The sequence below is a fragment of the Zootermopsis nevadensis genome, unplaced genomic scaffold, assembly GCF_977971745.1.
Source record: "Zootermopsis nevadensis isolate Lab colony 2312 unplaced genomic scaffold, Znev_1.0 Znev_ptg000008l, whole genome shotgun sequence".
Taxonomy (NCBI): domain Eukaryota; kingdom Metazoa; phylum Arthropoda; class Insecta; order Blattodea; family Termopsidae; genus Zootermopsis; species Zootermopsis nevadensis.
In genome coordinates, this window is record NW_028259140.1 from 4,772,736 (window position 1) to 4,785,582 (window position 12,847).

The following is a 12,847-nucleotide window of genomic DNA, read 5'->3' on the forward strand; positions in this document are numbered from 1 at the left end:
AGGGTAACCCTTTGAGAAATTTAAAAAAATGTCGAAATTTTAAAAAAATCAAAAAACGTCGGAAATCGTCCAAAACGACAAATTTCGTCATTTTAAAAAATCAAAAAACGTCAAAAAATCGTCCAAAACGACAAATTTCGACATTTTTTGAAATTTCTCAAAGGGGTAACCTTTGAAAAATTTCAAAAAATGTCGAAATTTTAAAAAAATCAAAAAAAAGGCGGAAATCGTCCAAAACGACAAATTTCGACTTTTTTTCAAATTTCTCAAAGGGTTAACCCTTTGAGAAATTTCAAAAAATGTCGAAATTTTAAAAAAATCAAAAAACGTCGGAAATCGTAAGAAACGACAAATTTCGACATTTTAAAAAATCAAAAAACGTCAAAAAATCATCCAAAACGACAAATTTCGACATTTTTTGAAATTTCTCAAAGGGGTAACCCTTTGAGAAATTTCAAAAAATGTCCATATTTTAAAAAAAATCAAAAAAACGTCGGAAATCGTCCAAAACGACAAATTTCTACATTTCTTGAAATTTCTCAAAGGGGTAACCCTTAGAGAAATTTCAAAAAATGTCGAAATTTTAAAAAAATCGAAAAACGTCGGAAATCGTCCAAAACGACAAATTTCGACATTTTAAAAAATCAAAAAACGTCAAAAAATCATCCAAAACGACAAATTTCGACATTTTTTGAAATTTCTCAAAGGGGTAACCCTTTGAGAAATTTCAAAAAATGTCCATATTTTAAAAAAAAATCAAAAAAACATCGGAAATCGTCCAAAACGACAAATTTCTACATTTTTTGAAATTTCTCAAAGGGGTAAACCATTGAGAAATTTCAAAAAATGTCGAAATTTTAAAAAAATCAAAAAAACGTCGGAAATCGTCCAAAACGACAAATTTTGACATTTTTTTACATTTCTCAAAGAGGTACCCCTTTGAGAAATTTAAAAAAATGTCGAAATTTTAAAAAAATCAAAAAACGTCGGAAATCGTCCAAATCGACAAATTTCGACATTTTAAAAAATCAAAAAACGTCAAAGAATCATCCAAAACGACAAATTTCGACATTTTTTGAAATTTCTCAAAGGGGTAACCCTTTGAGAAATTTAAAAAAATGTCGAAATTTTAAAAAAATCAAAAAACGTCGGAAATCGTCCAAAACGACAAATTTCGACATTTAAAAAATCAAAAAACGTCAAAAAATCATCCAAAACGACAAATTTCGACATTTTTTGAAATTTCTCAAAGGGGTACCCCTTTGAGAAATTTAAAAAAATGTCGAAATTTTAAAAAAATCAAAAAACGTCGGAAATCGTCCCAAAACGACAAATTTCGTCATTTTAAAAAATCAAAAAACGTCAAAAAATCGTCCAAAACGACAAATTTCGACATTTTTTGAAATTTCTCAAAGGGGTAACCCTTTGAAAAATTTCAAAAAATGTCGAAATTTTAAAAAAATCAAAAAAAAGGCGGAAATCGTCCAAAACGACAAATTTCGACTTTTTTTCAAATTTCTCAAAGGGTTAACCCTTTGAGAAATTTCAAAAATGTCGAAATTTTAAAAAAATCAAAAAACGTCGGAAATCGTAAGAAACGACAAATTTCGACATTTAAAAAATCAAAAAACGTCAAAAAATCATCCAAAACGACAAATTTCGACATTTTTTGAAATTTCTCAAAGGGGTAACCCTTTGAGAAATTTCAAAAAATGTCCATATTTTAAAAAAAATTAAAAAAACGTCGGAAATCGTCCAAAACGACAAATTTCTACATTTCTTGAAATTTCTCAAAGGGGTAACCCTTAGAGAAATTTAAAAAAATGTCGAAATTTTAAAAAAATCGAAAAACGTCGGAAATCGTCCAAAACGACAAATTTCGACATTTTAAAAAATCAAAAAACGTCAAAAAATCATCCAAAACGACAAATTTCGACATTTTTTGAAATTTCTCAAAGGGGTAACCCTTTGAGAAATTTCAAAAAATGTCCATATTTTAAAAAAAATCAAAAAAACGTCGGAAATCGTCCAAAACGACAAATTTCTACATTTTTTGAAATTTCTCAAAGGGGTAAACCATTGAGAAATTTCAAAAAATGTCGAAATTTTAAAAAAATCAAAAAAACGTCGGAAATTGTCCAAAACGACAAATTTCGACATTTTTTTTACATTTCTCAAAGAGGTAACCCTTTGAGAAATTTAAAAAAATGTCGAAATTTTAAAAAAATCAAAAAACGTCGGAAATCGTCCAAATCGACAAATTTCGACATTTAAAAAATCAAAAAACGTCAAAGAATCATCCAAAACGACAAATTTCGACATTTTTTGAAATTTCTCAAAGGGGTAACCCTTTGAGAAATTTAAAAAAATGTCGAAATTTTAAAAAAATCAAAAAACGTCGGAAATCGTCCAAAACGACAAATTTCGACATTTTAAAAAATCAAAAAACGTCAAAAAATCATCCAAAACGACAAATTTCGACATTTTTTGAAATTTCTCAAAGGGGTACCCCTTTGAGAAATTTCAAAAAATGTCGAAATTTTAAAAAAAATCAAAAAACGTCTGAAATCGTCCAAAACGACAAATTTCGACATCTTTTGAAATTTCTCAAAGGGGTACCCCTTTGAGAAATTTCAAAAAATGTCGAAATTTTAAAAAAATCAAAAAAACGTCGGAAATCGTTCAAAACGACAAATTTCGACATTTTTTGAAATTTCTCAAAGGGGTACCACTTTGAGAAATTTCAAAAAATGTCGAAATTTTAAAAAAAAATCAAAAAACGTCGGAAATCGTCCAAAACTACAAATTTCGACATTTTAAAAATCAAAAAACGTCAAAGAATCATCCAAAACGACAAATCTCGACATTTTTTGAAATTTCTCAAAGGGGTAACCCTTTGAGAAATTTCAAAAAATGTCGAAATTTTAAAAAAATCAAAAAAACTTCGGAAATCGTCCAAAACGACAAATTTCGACATTTTTTGAAATTTCTCAAAGGGGTAAAACTTTGAGAAATTTCAAAAAATGTCGAAATTTTAAAAAAATCAAAAAACGTCGGAAATCGTCCAAAACGACAAATTTCGACATTTTAAAAAGTCAAAAAACGTCAAAAAATCATCCAAAACGACAAATTTCGACATTTTTTGAAATTTCTCAAAGGGGTACCCCTTTGAGAAATTTCAAAAAATGTCGAAATTTTAAGAAAATCCAAAAAACGTCGGAAATCGTCCAAAACGACAAATTTCGACATTTCTTGAAATTACTCAAAGGGGTAACCCTTTGAGAAATTTCAAGAAATGTCGAAATTTTAAAAAAATCAAAAAACGTCTGAAATCGTCCAAAACGACAAATTTCGACATTTTTTGAAATTTTTCAAAGGGTTAACCCTTTGAGAAATTTCAAGAAATGTCAAAATTTTAAAAAATCAAAAAACTTCAAAAAATCGCCCAAAACGACAAATTTCGACATTTTTTGAAATTTCTCAAAGGGGTAACCCTTTGAGAAATTTCAAAAAATGTCGAAATTTTAAAAAAATCAAAAAAACGTCGGAAATCGTCCAAAACGACAAATTTCGACATATTTTGAAATTTATCAAAAGGGGTAACCCTTTGAGAAATTTAAAAAAATGTCGAAATTTTAAAAAAACAAGAAACTTCGGAAATCGTCCAAAACGACAAATTTCGACGTTTTAAAAAATCAAAAAACGTCAAAAAATCGTTCAAAACGACAAATTTCGACATTTTTTGAAATTTCTCAAAGGGGTAACCCTTTGAGAAATTTCAAAAAATTTCGAAATTTTAAAAAAATAAAAAACCGTCGGAAATCGTCCAAAACGAAAAATTTCGACATTTTTTGAAATTTCTCAAAGGGGTAACCCTTAGAGAAATTTCAAAAAATGTCAAAATTTTAAAAAAATCGAAAAACGTCGGAAATCGTCCAAAACGACAAATTTCGACATTTTAAAAAATCAAAAAACGTCAAAAAATCATCCAAAACGACAAATTTCGACATTTTTTGAAATTTCTCAAAGGGGTAACCCTTTGAGAAATTTCAAAAAATGTCCATATTTTAAAAAAAATCAAAAAAACGTCGGAAATCGTCCAAAACGACAAATTTCTACATTTCTTGAAATTTCTCAAAGGGGTAAACCATTGAGAAATTTCAAAAAATGTCGAAATTTTAAAAAAATCAAAAAAACGTAGGAAATCGTCCAAAACGACAAATTTCGACATTTTTTTACATTTCTCAAAGAGGTACCCCTTTGAGAAATTTAAAAAAATGTCGAAATTTTAAAAAAATCAAAAAACGTCGGAAATCGTCCAAATCGACAAATTTCGACATTTTAAAAAATCAAAAAACGTCAAAAAATCATCCAAAACGACAACTTTCGACATTTTTTGAAATTTCTCAAAGGGGTACCCCTTTGAGAAATTTCAAAAATGTCGAAATTTTAAAAAAATCAAAAAACGTCTGAAATCGTCCAAAACGACAAATTTCGACAACTTTTGAAATTTCTCCAAGGCGTTCCCCTTTGAGAAATTTCAAAAAATGTCGAAATTTTAAAAAAAATCAAAAAACGTCTGAAATCGTCCAAAACGACAAAATTTGACATTTTTTGAAATTTCTCAAAGGGGTAAAACTTTGAGAAATTTCAAAAAATGTCGAAATTTTAAAAAATCAAAAAACGTCGGAAATCGTCCAAAACGACAAATTTCGACATTTTAAAAAATCAAAAAACGTCAAAGAATCATCCAAAACGACAAATTTCGACATTTTTTGAAATTTCTCAAAGGGGTAACCCTTTGAGAAATTTCAAAAAATGTCGAAATTTTAAAAAAATCAAAAAAACTTCGGAAATCGTCCAAAACGACAAATTTCGACATTTTTTGAAATTTCTCAAAGGGGTAAAACTTTGAGAAATTTCAAAAAATGTCGAAATTTTAAAAAAATCAAGAAACTTCGGAAATCGTCCAAAACGACAAATTTCGACGTTTTAAAAAATCAAAAAACGTCAAAAAATCGTCCAAAACGACAAATTTCGACATTTTTTGAAATTTCTCAAAGGGGTAACCCTTTGAGAAATTTCAAAAAATGTCGAAATTTTAAAAAAATCAAAAAAACTTCGGAAATCGTCTAAAACGACAAATTTCGACATTTTTTGAAATTTCTCAAAGGGGTAAAACTTTGAGAAATTTCAAAAAATGTCGAAATTTTAAAAAAATAAAAAAACCGTCGGAAATCGTCCAAAACGACAAATTTCTACATTTCTTGAAATTTCTCAAAGGGGTAACCCTTAGAGAAATTTCAAAAAATGTCGAAATTTTAAAAAAATCGAAAAACGTCGGAAATCGTCCAAAACGACAAATTTCGACATTTTAAAAAATCAAAAAACGTCAACAAATCATCCAAAACGAAAAAAATTTCGACATTTTTTGAAATTTCTCAAAGGGGTAACCCTTTGAGAAATTTCAAAAAATGTCCATATTTTAAAAAAAATCAAAAAAACGTCGGAAATCGTCCAAAACGACAAATTTCTACATTTCTTGAAATTTCTCAAAGGGGTAAACCATTGAGAAATTTCAAAAAATGTCGAAATTTTAAAAAAATCAAAAAAACGTCGGAAATCGTCCAAAATTTCGACATTTTTTTTACATTTCTCAAAGAGGTACCCCTTTGAGAAATTTAAAAAAATGTCGAAATTTTAAAAAAATCAAAAAACGTCGGAAATCGTCCAAATCGACAAATTTCGACATTTTAAAAAATCAAAAAACGTCAAAGAATCATCCAAAACGACAAATTTCGACATTTTTTGAAATTTCTCAAAGGGGTAACCCTTTGAGAAAATTAAAAAAATGTCGAAATTTTAAAAAAACAAAAAACGTCGGAAATCGTCCAAAACGACAAATTTCGACATTTTAAAAAATCAAAAAACGTCAAAAAATCATCCAAAACGACAAATTTCGACATTTTTTGAAATTTCTCAAAGGGGTACCCCTTTGAGAAATTTCAAAAAATGTCGAAATTTTAAAAAAAATCAAAAAACGTCTGAAATCGTCCAAAACGACAAATTTCGACATCTTTTGAAATTTCTCAAAGGGGTACCCCTTTGAGAAATTTCAAAAAATGTCGAAATTTTAAAAAAATCAAAAAAACGTCGGAAATCGTTCAAAACGACAAATTTCGACATTTTTTGAAATTTCTAAAAGGGGTACCACTTTGAGAAATTTCAAAAAATGTCGAAATTTTAAAAAAAAATCAAAAAACGTCTTAAATCGTCCAAAACTACAAATTTCGACATTTTAAAAAATCAAAAAACGTCAAAGAATCATCCAAAACGACAAATTTCGACATTTTTTGAAATTTCTCAAAGGGGTAACCCTTTGAGAAATTTCAAAAAATGTCGAAATTTTAAAAAAATCAAAAAAACTTCGGAAATCGTCCAAAACGACAAATTTCGACATTTTTTGAAATTTCTCAAAGGGGTAAAACTTTGAGAAATTTCAAAAAATGTCGAAATTTTAAAAAAATCAAAAAACGTCGGAAATCGTCCAAAACGACAAATTTCGACATTTTAAAAAGTCAAAAAACGTCAAAAAATCATCCAAAACGACAAATTTCGACATTTTTTGAAATTTCTCAAAGGGGTACCCCTTTGAGAAATTTCAAAAAATGTCGAAATTTTAAGAAAATCCAAAAAACGTCGGAAATCGTCCAAAACGACAAATTTCGACATTTCTTGAAATTACTCAAAGGGGTAACCCTTTGAGAAATTTCAAGAAATGTCGAAATTTTAAAAAAATCAAAAAACGTCTGAAATCGTCCAAAACGACAAATTTCGACATTTTTTGAAATTTTTCAAAGGGTTAACCCTTTGAGAAATTTCAAGAAATGTCGAAATTTTAAAAAATCAAAAAACTTCAAAAAATCGCCCAAAACGACAAATTTCGACATTTTTTGAAATTTCTCAAAGGGGTAACCCTTTGAGAAATTTAAAAAAATGTCGAAATTTTAAAAAAATCAAGAAACTTCGGAAATCGTCCAAAACGACAAATTTCGACGTTTTAAAAAATCAAAAAACGTCAAAAAATCGTCCAAAACGACAAATTTCGACATTTTTTGAAATTTCTCAAAGGGGAAACCCTTTGAGAAATTTCAAAAAATTTCGAAATTTTAAAAAAATAAAAAAACCGTCGGAAATCGTCCAAAACGAAAAATTTCGACATTTTTTGAAATTTCTCAAAGGGGTAACCCTTAGAGAAATTTCAAAAAATGTCGAAATTTTAAAAAAATCGAAAAACGTCGGAAATCGTCCAAAACGACAAATTTCGACATTTTAAAAAATCAAAAAACGTCAAAAAATCATCCAAAACGACAAATTTCGACATTTTTTGAAATTTCTCAAAGGGGTAACCCTTTGAGAAATTTCAAAAAATGTCCATATTTTAAAAAAAATCAAAAAAACGTCGGAAATCGTCCAAAACGACAAATTTCTACTTTTCTTGAAATTTCTCAAAGGGGTAAACCATTGAGAAATTTCAAAAAATGTCGAAATTTTAAAAAAATCAAAAAAACGTCGGAAATCGTCCAAAACGACAAATTTCGACATTTTTTTACATTTCTCAAAGAGGTACCCCTTTGAGAAATTTAAAAAAATGTCGAAATTTTAAAAAAATCAAAAACGTCGGAAATCGTCCAAATCGACAAATTTCGACATTTTAAAAAATCAAAAAACGTCAAAGAATCATCCAAAACGACAAATTTCGACATTTTTTGAAATTTCTCAAAGGGGTAACCCTTTGAGAAAATTAAAAAAATGTCGAAATTTTAAAAAAATCAAAAAACGTCGGAAATCGTCCAAAACGACAAATTTCGACAACTTTTGAAATTTCTCCAAGGCGTTCCCCTTTGAGAAATTTCAAAAAATGTCGAAATTTTAAAAAAAATCAAAAAACGTCTGAAATCGTCCAAAACGACAAAATTTGACATTTTTTGAAATTTCTCAAAGGGGTAAAACTTTGAGAAATTTCAAAAAATGTCGAAATTTTAAAAAATCAAAAAACGTCGGAAATCGTCCAAAACGACAAATTTCGACATTTTAAAAAATCAAAAAACGTCAAAGAATCATCCAAAACGACAAATTTCGACATTTTTTGAAATTTCTCAAAGGGGTAACCCTTTGAGAAATTTCAAAAAATGTCGAAATTTTAAAAAAATCAAAAAAACTTCGGAAATCGTCCAAAACGACAAATTTCGACATTTTTTGAAATTTCTCAAAGGGGTAAAACTTTGAGAAATTTCAAAAAATGTCGAAATTTTAAAAAAATCAAGAAACTTCGGAAATCGTCCAAAACGACAAATTTCGACGTTTTAAAAAATCAAAAAACGTCAAAAAATCGTCCAAAACGACAAATTTCGACATTTTTTGAAATTTCTCAAAGGGGTAACCCTTTGAGAAATTTCAAAAAATTTCGAAATTTTAAAAAAATAAAAAAACCGTCGGAAATCGTCCAAAACGAAAAATTTCGACATTTTTTGAAATTTCTCAAAGGGGTAACCCTTAGAGAAATTTCAAAAAATGTCGAAATTTTAAAAAAATCGAAAAACGTCGGAAATCGTCCAAAACGACAAATTTCGACATTTTAAAAAATCAAAAAACGTCAAAAAATCATCCAAAACGACAAATTTCGACATTTTTTGAAATTTCTCAAAGGGGTAACCCTTTGAGAAATTTCAAAAAATGTCCATATTTTAAAAAAAATCAAAAAAACGTCGGAAATCGTCCAAAACGACAAATTTCTACATTTCTTGAAATTTCTCAAAGGGGTAAACCATTGAGAAATTTCAAAAAATGTCGAAATTTTAAAAAAATCAAAAAAACGTCGGAAATCGTCCAAAACGACAAATTTCGACATTTTTTTTACATTTCTCAAAGAGGTACCCCTTTGAGAAATTTAAAAAAATGTCGAAATTTTAAAAAAATCAAAAACGTCGGAAATCGTCCAAATCGACAAATTTCGACATTTTAAAAAATCAAAAAACGTCAAAGAATCATCCAAAACGACAAATTTCGACATTTTTTGAAATTTCTCAAAGGGGTAACCCTTTGAGAAAATTAAAAAAATGTCGAAATTTTAAAAAAATCAAAAAACGTCCGAAATCGTCCAAAACGACAAATTTCGACAACTTTTGAAATTTCTCCAAGGCGTTCCCCTTTGAGAAATTTCAAAAAATGTCGAAATTTTAAAAAAAATCAAAAAACGTCTGAAATCGTCCAAAACGACAAAATTTGACATTTTTTGAAATTTCTCAAAGGGGTAAAACTTTGAGAAATTTCAAAAAATGTCGAAATTTTAAAAAATCAAAAAACGTCGGAAATCGTCCAAAACGACAAATTTCGACATTTTAAAAAATCAAAAAACGTCAAAAAATCGTCCAAAACGACAAATTTCGACATTTTTTGAAATTTCTCAAAGGGGTAACCCTTTGAGAAATTTCAAAAAATGTCGAAATTTTAAAAAAATCAAAAAAACTTCGGAAATCGTCCAAAACGACAAATTTCGACATTTTTTGAAATTTCTCAAAGGGGTAAAACTTTGAGAAATTTCAAAAAATGTCGAAATTTTAAAAAAATCAAGAAACTTCGGAAATCGTCCAAAACGACAAATTTCGACGTTTTAAAAAATCAAAAAACGTCAAAAAATCGTCCAAAACGACAAATTTCGACATTTTTTGAAATTTCTCAAAGGGGTAACCCTTTGAGAAATTTCAAAAAATTTCGAAATTTTAAAAAAATAAAAAAACCGTCGGAAATCGTCCAAAACGAAAAATTTCGACATTTTTTGAAATTTCTCAAAGGGGTAACCCTTAGAGAAATTTCAAAAAATGTCGAAATTTTAAAAAAATCGAAAAACGTCGGAAATCGTCCAAAACGACAAATTTCGACATTTTAAAAAATCAAAAAACGTCAAAAAATCATCCAAAACGACAAATTTCGACATTTTTTGAAATTTCTCAAAGGGGTAACCCTTTGAGAAATTTCAAAAAATGTCCATATTTTAAAAAAAATCAAAAAAACGTCGGAAATCGTCCAAAACGACAAATTTCTACATTTCTTGAAATTTCTCAAAGGGGTAACCCTTAGAGAAATTTCAAAAAATGTCGAAATTTTAAAAAAATCGAAAAACGTCGGAAATCGTCCAAAACGACAAATTTCGACATTTTAAAAAATCAAAAAACGTCAACAAATCATCCAAAACGAAAAAAATTTCGACATTTTTTGAAATTTCTCAAAGGGGTAACCCTTTGAGAAATTTCAAAAAATGTCCATATTTTAAAAAAAATCAAAAAAACGTCGGAAATCGTCCAAAACGACAAATTTCTACATTTCTTGAAATTTCTCAAAGGGGTAAACCATTGAGAAATTTCAAAAAATGTCGAAATTTTAAAAAAATCAAAAAAACGTCGGAAATCGTCCAAAACGACAAATTTCGACATTTTTTTTACATTTCTCAAAGAGGTACCCCTTTGAGAAATTTAAAAAAATGTCGAAATTTTAAAAAAATCAAAAAACGTCGGAAATCGTCCAAATCGACAAATTTCGACATTTTAAAAAATCAAAAAACGTCAAACAATCATCCAAAACGACAAATTTCGACATTTTTTGAAATTTCTCAAAGGGGTAACCCTTTGAGAAAATTAAAAAAATGTCGAAATTTTAAAAAAATCAAAAAACGTCGGAAATCGTCCAAAACGACAAATTTCGACATTTTAAAAAATCAAAAAACGTCAAAAAATCATCCAAAACGACAAATTTCGACATTTTTTGAAATTTCTCAAAGGGGTACCCCTTTGAGAAATTTCAAAAAATGTCGAAATTTTAAAAAAAATCAAAAAACGTCTGAAATCGTCCAAAACGACAAATTTCGACATCTTTTGAAATTTCTCAAAGGGGTACCCCTTTGAGAAATTTCAAAAAATGTCGAAATTTTAAAAAAATCAAAAAAACGTCGGAAATCGTTCAAAACGACAAATTTCGACATTTTTTGAAATTTCTAAAAGGGGTACCACTTTGAGAAATTTCAAAAAATGTCGAAATTTTAAAAAAAAATCAAAAAACGTCTTAAATCGTCCAAAACTACAAATTTCGACATTTTAAAAAATCAAAAAACGTCAAAGAATCATCCAAAACGACAAATTTCGACATTTTTTGAAATTTCTCAAAGGGGTAACCCTTTGAGAAATTTCAAAAAATGTCGAAATTTAAAAAAAATCAAAAAAAATTCGGAAATCATCCAAAACGACAAATTTCGACATTTTTTGAAATTTCTCAAAGGGGTAAAACTTTGAGAAATTTCAAAAAATGTCGAAATTTTAAAAAAATCAAAAAACGTCGGAAATCGTCCAAAACGACAAATTTCGACATTTTAAAAAGTCAAAAAACGTCAAAAAATCATCCAAAACGACAAATTTCGACATTTTTTGAAATTTCTCAAAGGGGTACCCCTTTGAGAAATTTCAAAAAATGTCGAAATTTTAAGAAAATCCAAAAAACGTCGGAAATCGTCCAAAACGACAAATTTCGACATTTCTTGAAATTACTCAAAGGGGTAACCCTTTGAGAAATTTCAAGAAATGTCGAAATTTTAAAAAAATCAAAAAACGTCTGAAATCGTCCAAAACGACAAATTTCGACATTTTTTGAAATTTTTCAAAGGGTTAACCCTTTGAGAAATTTCAAGAAATGTCGAAATTTTAAAAAATCAAAAAACTTCAAAAAATCGCCCAAAACGACAAATTTCGACATTTTTTGAAATTTCTCAAAGGGGTAACCCTTTGAGAAATTTAAAAAAATGTCGAAATTTTAAAAAAATCAAGAAACTTCGGAAATCGTCCAAAACGACAAATTTCGACGTTTTAAAAAATCAAAAAACGTCAAAAAATCGTCCAAAACGACAAATTTCGACATTTTTTGAAATTTCTCAAAGGGGTACCCCTTTGAGAAATTTCAAAAAATGTCGAAATTTTAAAAAAAATCAAAAAACGTCTGAAATCGTCCAAAACGACAAATTTCGACATCTTTTGAAATTTCTCAAAGGGGTACCCCTTTGAGAAATTTCAAAAAATGTCGAAATTTTAAAAAAATCAAAAAAACGTCGGAAATCGTTCAAAACGACAAATTTCGACATTTTTTGAAATTTCTAAAAGGGGTACCACTTTGAGAAATTTCAAAAAATGTCGAAATTTTAAAAAAAATCAAAAAACGTCTTAAATCGTCCAAAACTACAAATTTCGACATTTTAAAAAATCAAAAAACGTCAAAGAATCATCCAAAACGACAAATTTCGACATTTTTTGAAATTTCTCAAAGGGGTAACCCTTTGAGAAATTTCAAAAAATGTCGAAATTTAAAAAAAATCAAAAAAACTTCGGAAATCGTCCAAAACGACAAATTTCGACATTTTTTGAAATTTCTCAAAGGGGTAAAACTTTGAGAAATTTCAAAAAATGTCGAAATTTTAAAAAAATCAAAAAACGTCGGAAATCGTCCAAAACGACAAATTTCGACATTTTAAAAAGTCAAAAAACGTCAAAAAATCATCCAAAACGACAAATTTCGACATTTTTTGAAATTTCTCAAAGGGGTACCCCTTTGAGAAATTTCAAAAAATGTCGAAATTTTAAGAAAATCCAAAAAACGTCGGAAATCGTCCAAAACGACAAATTTCGACATTTCTTGAAATTACTCAAAGGGGTAACCCTTTGAGAAATTTCAAGAAATGTCGAAATTTTAAAAAAATCAAAAAACGTCTGAAATCGTCCAAAACGACAAATTTCGACATTTTTTGAAA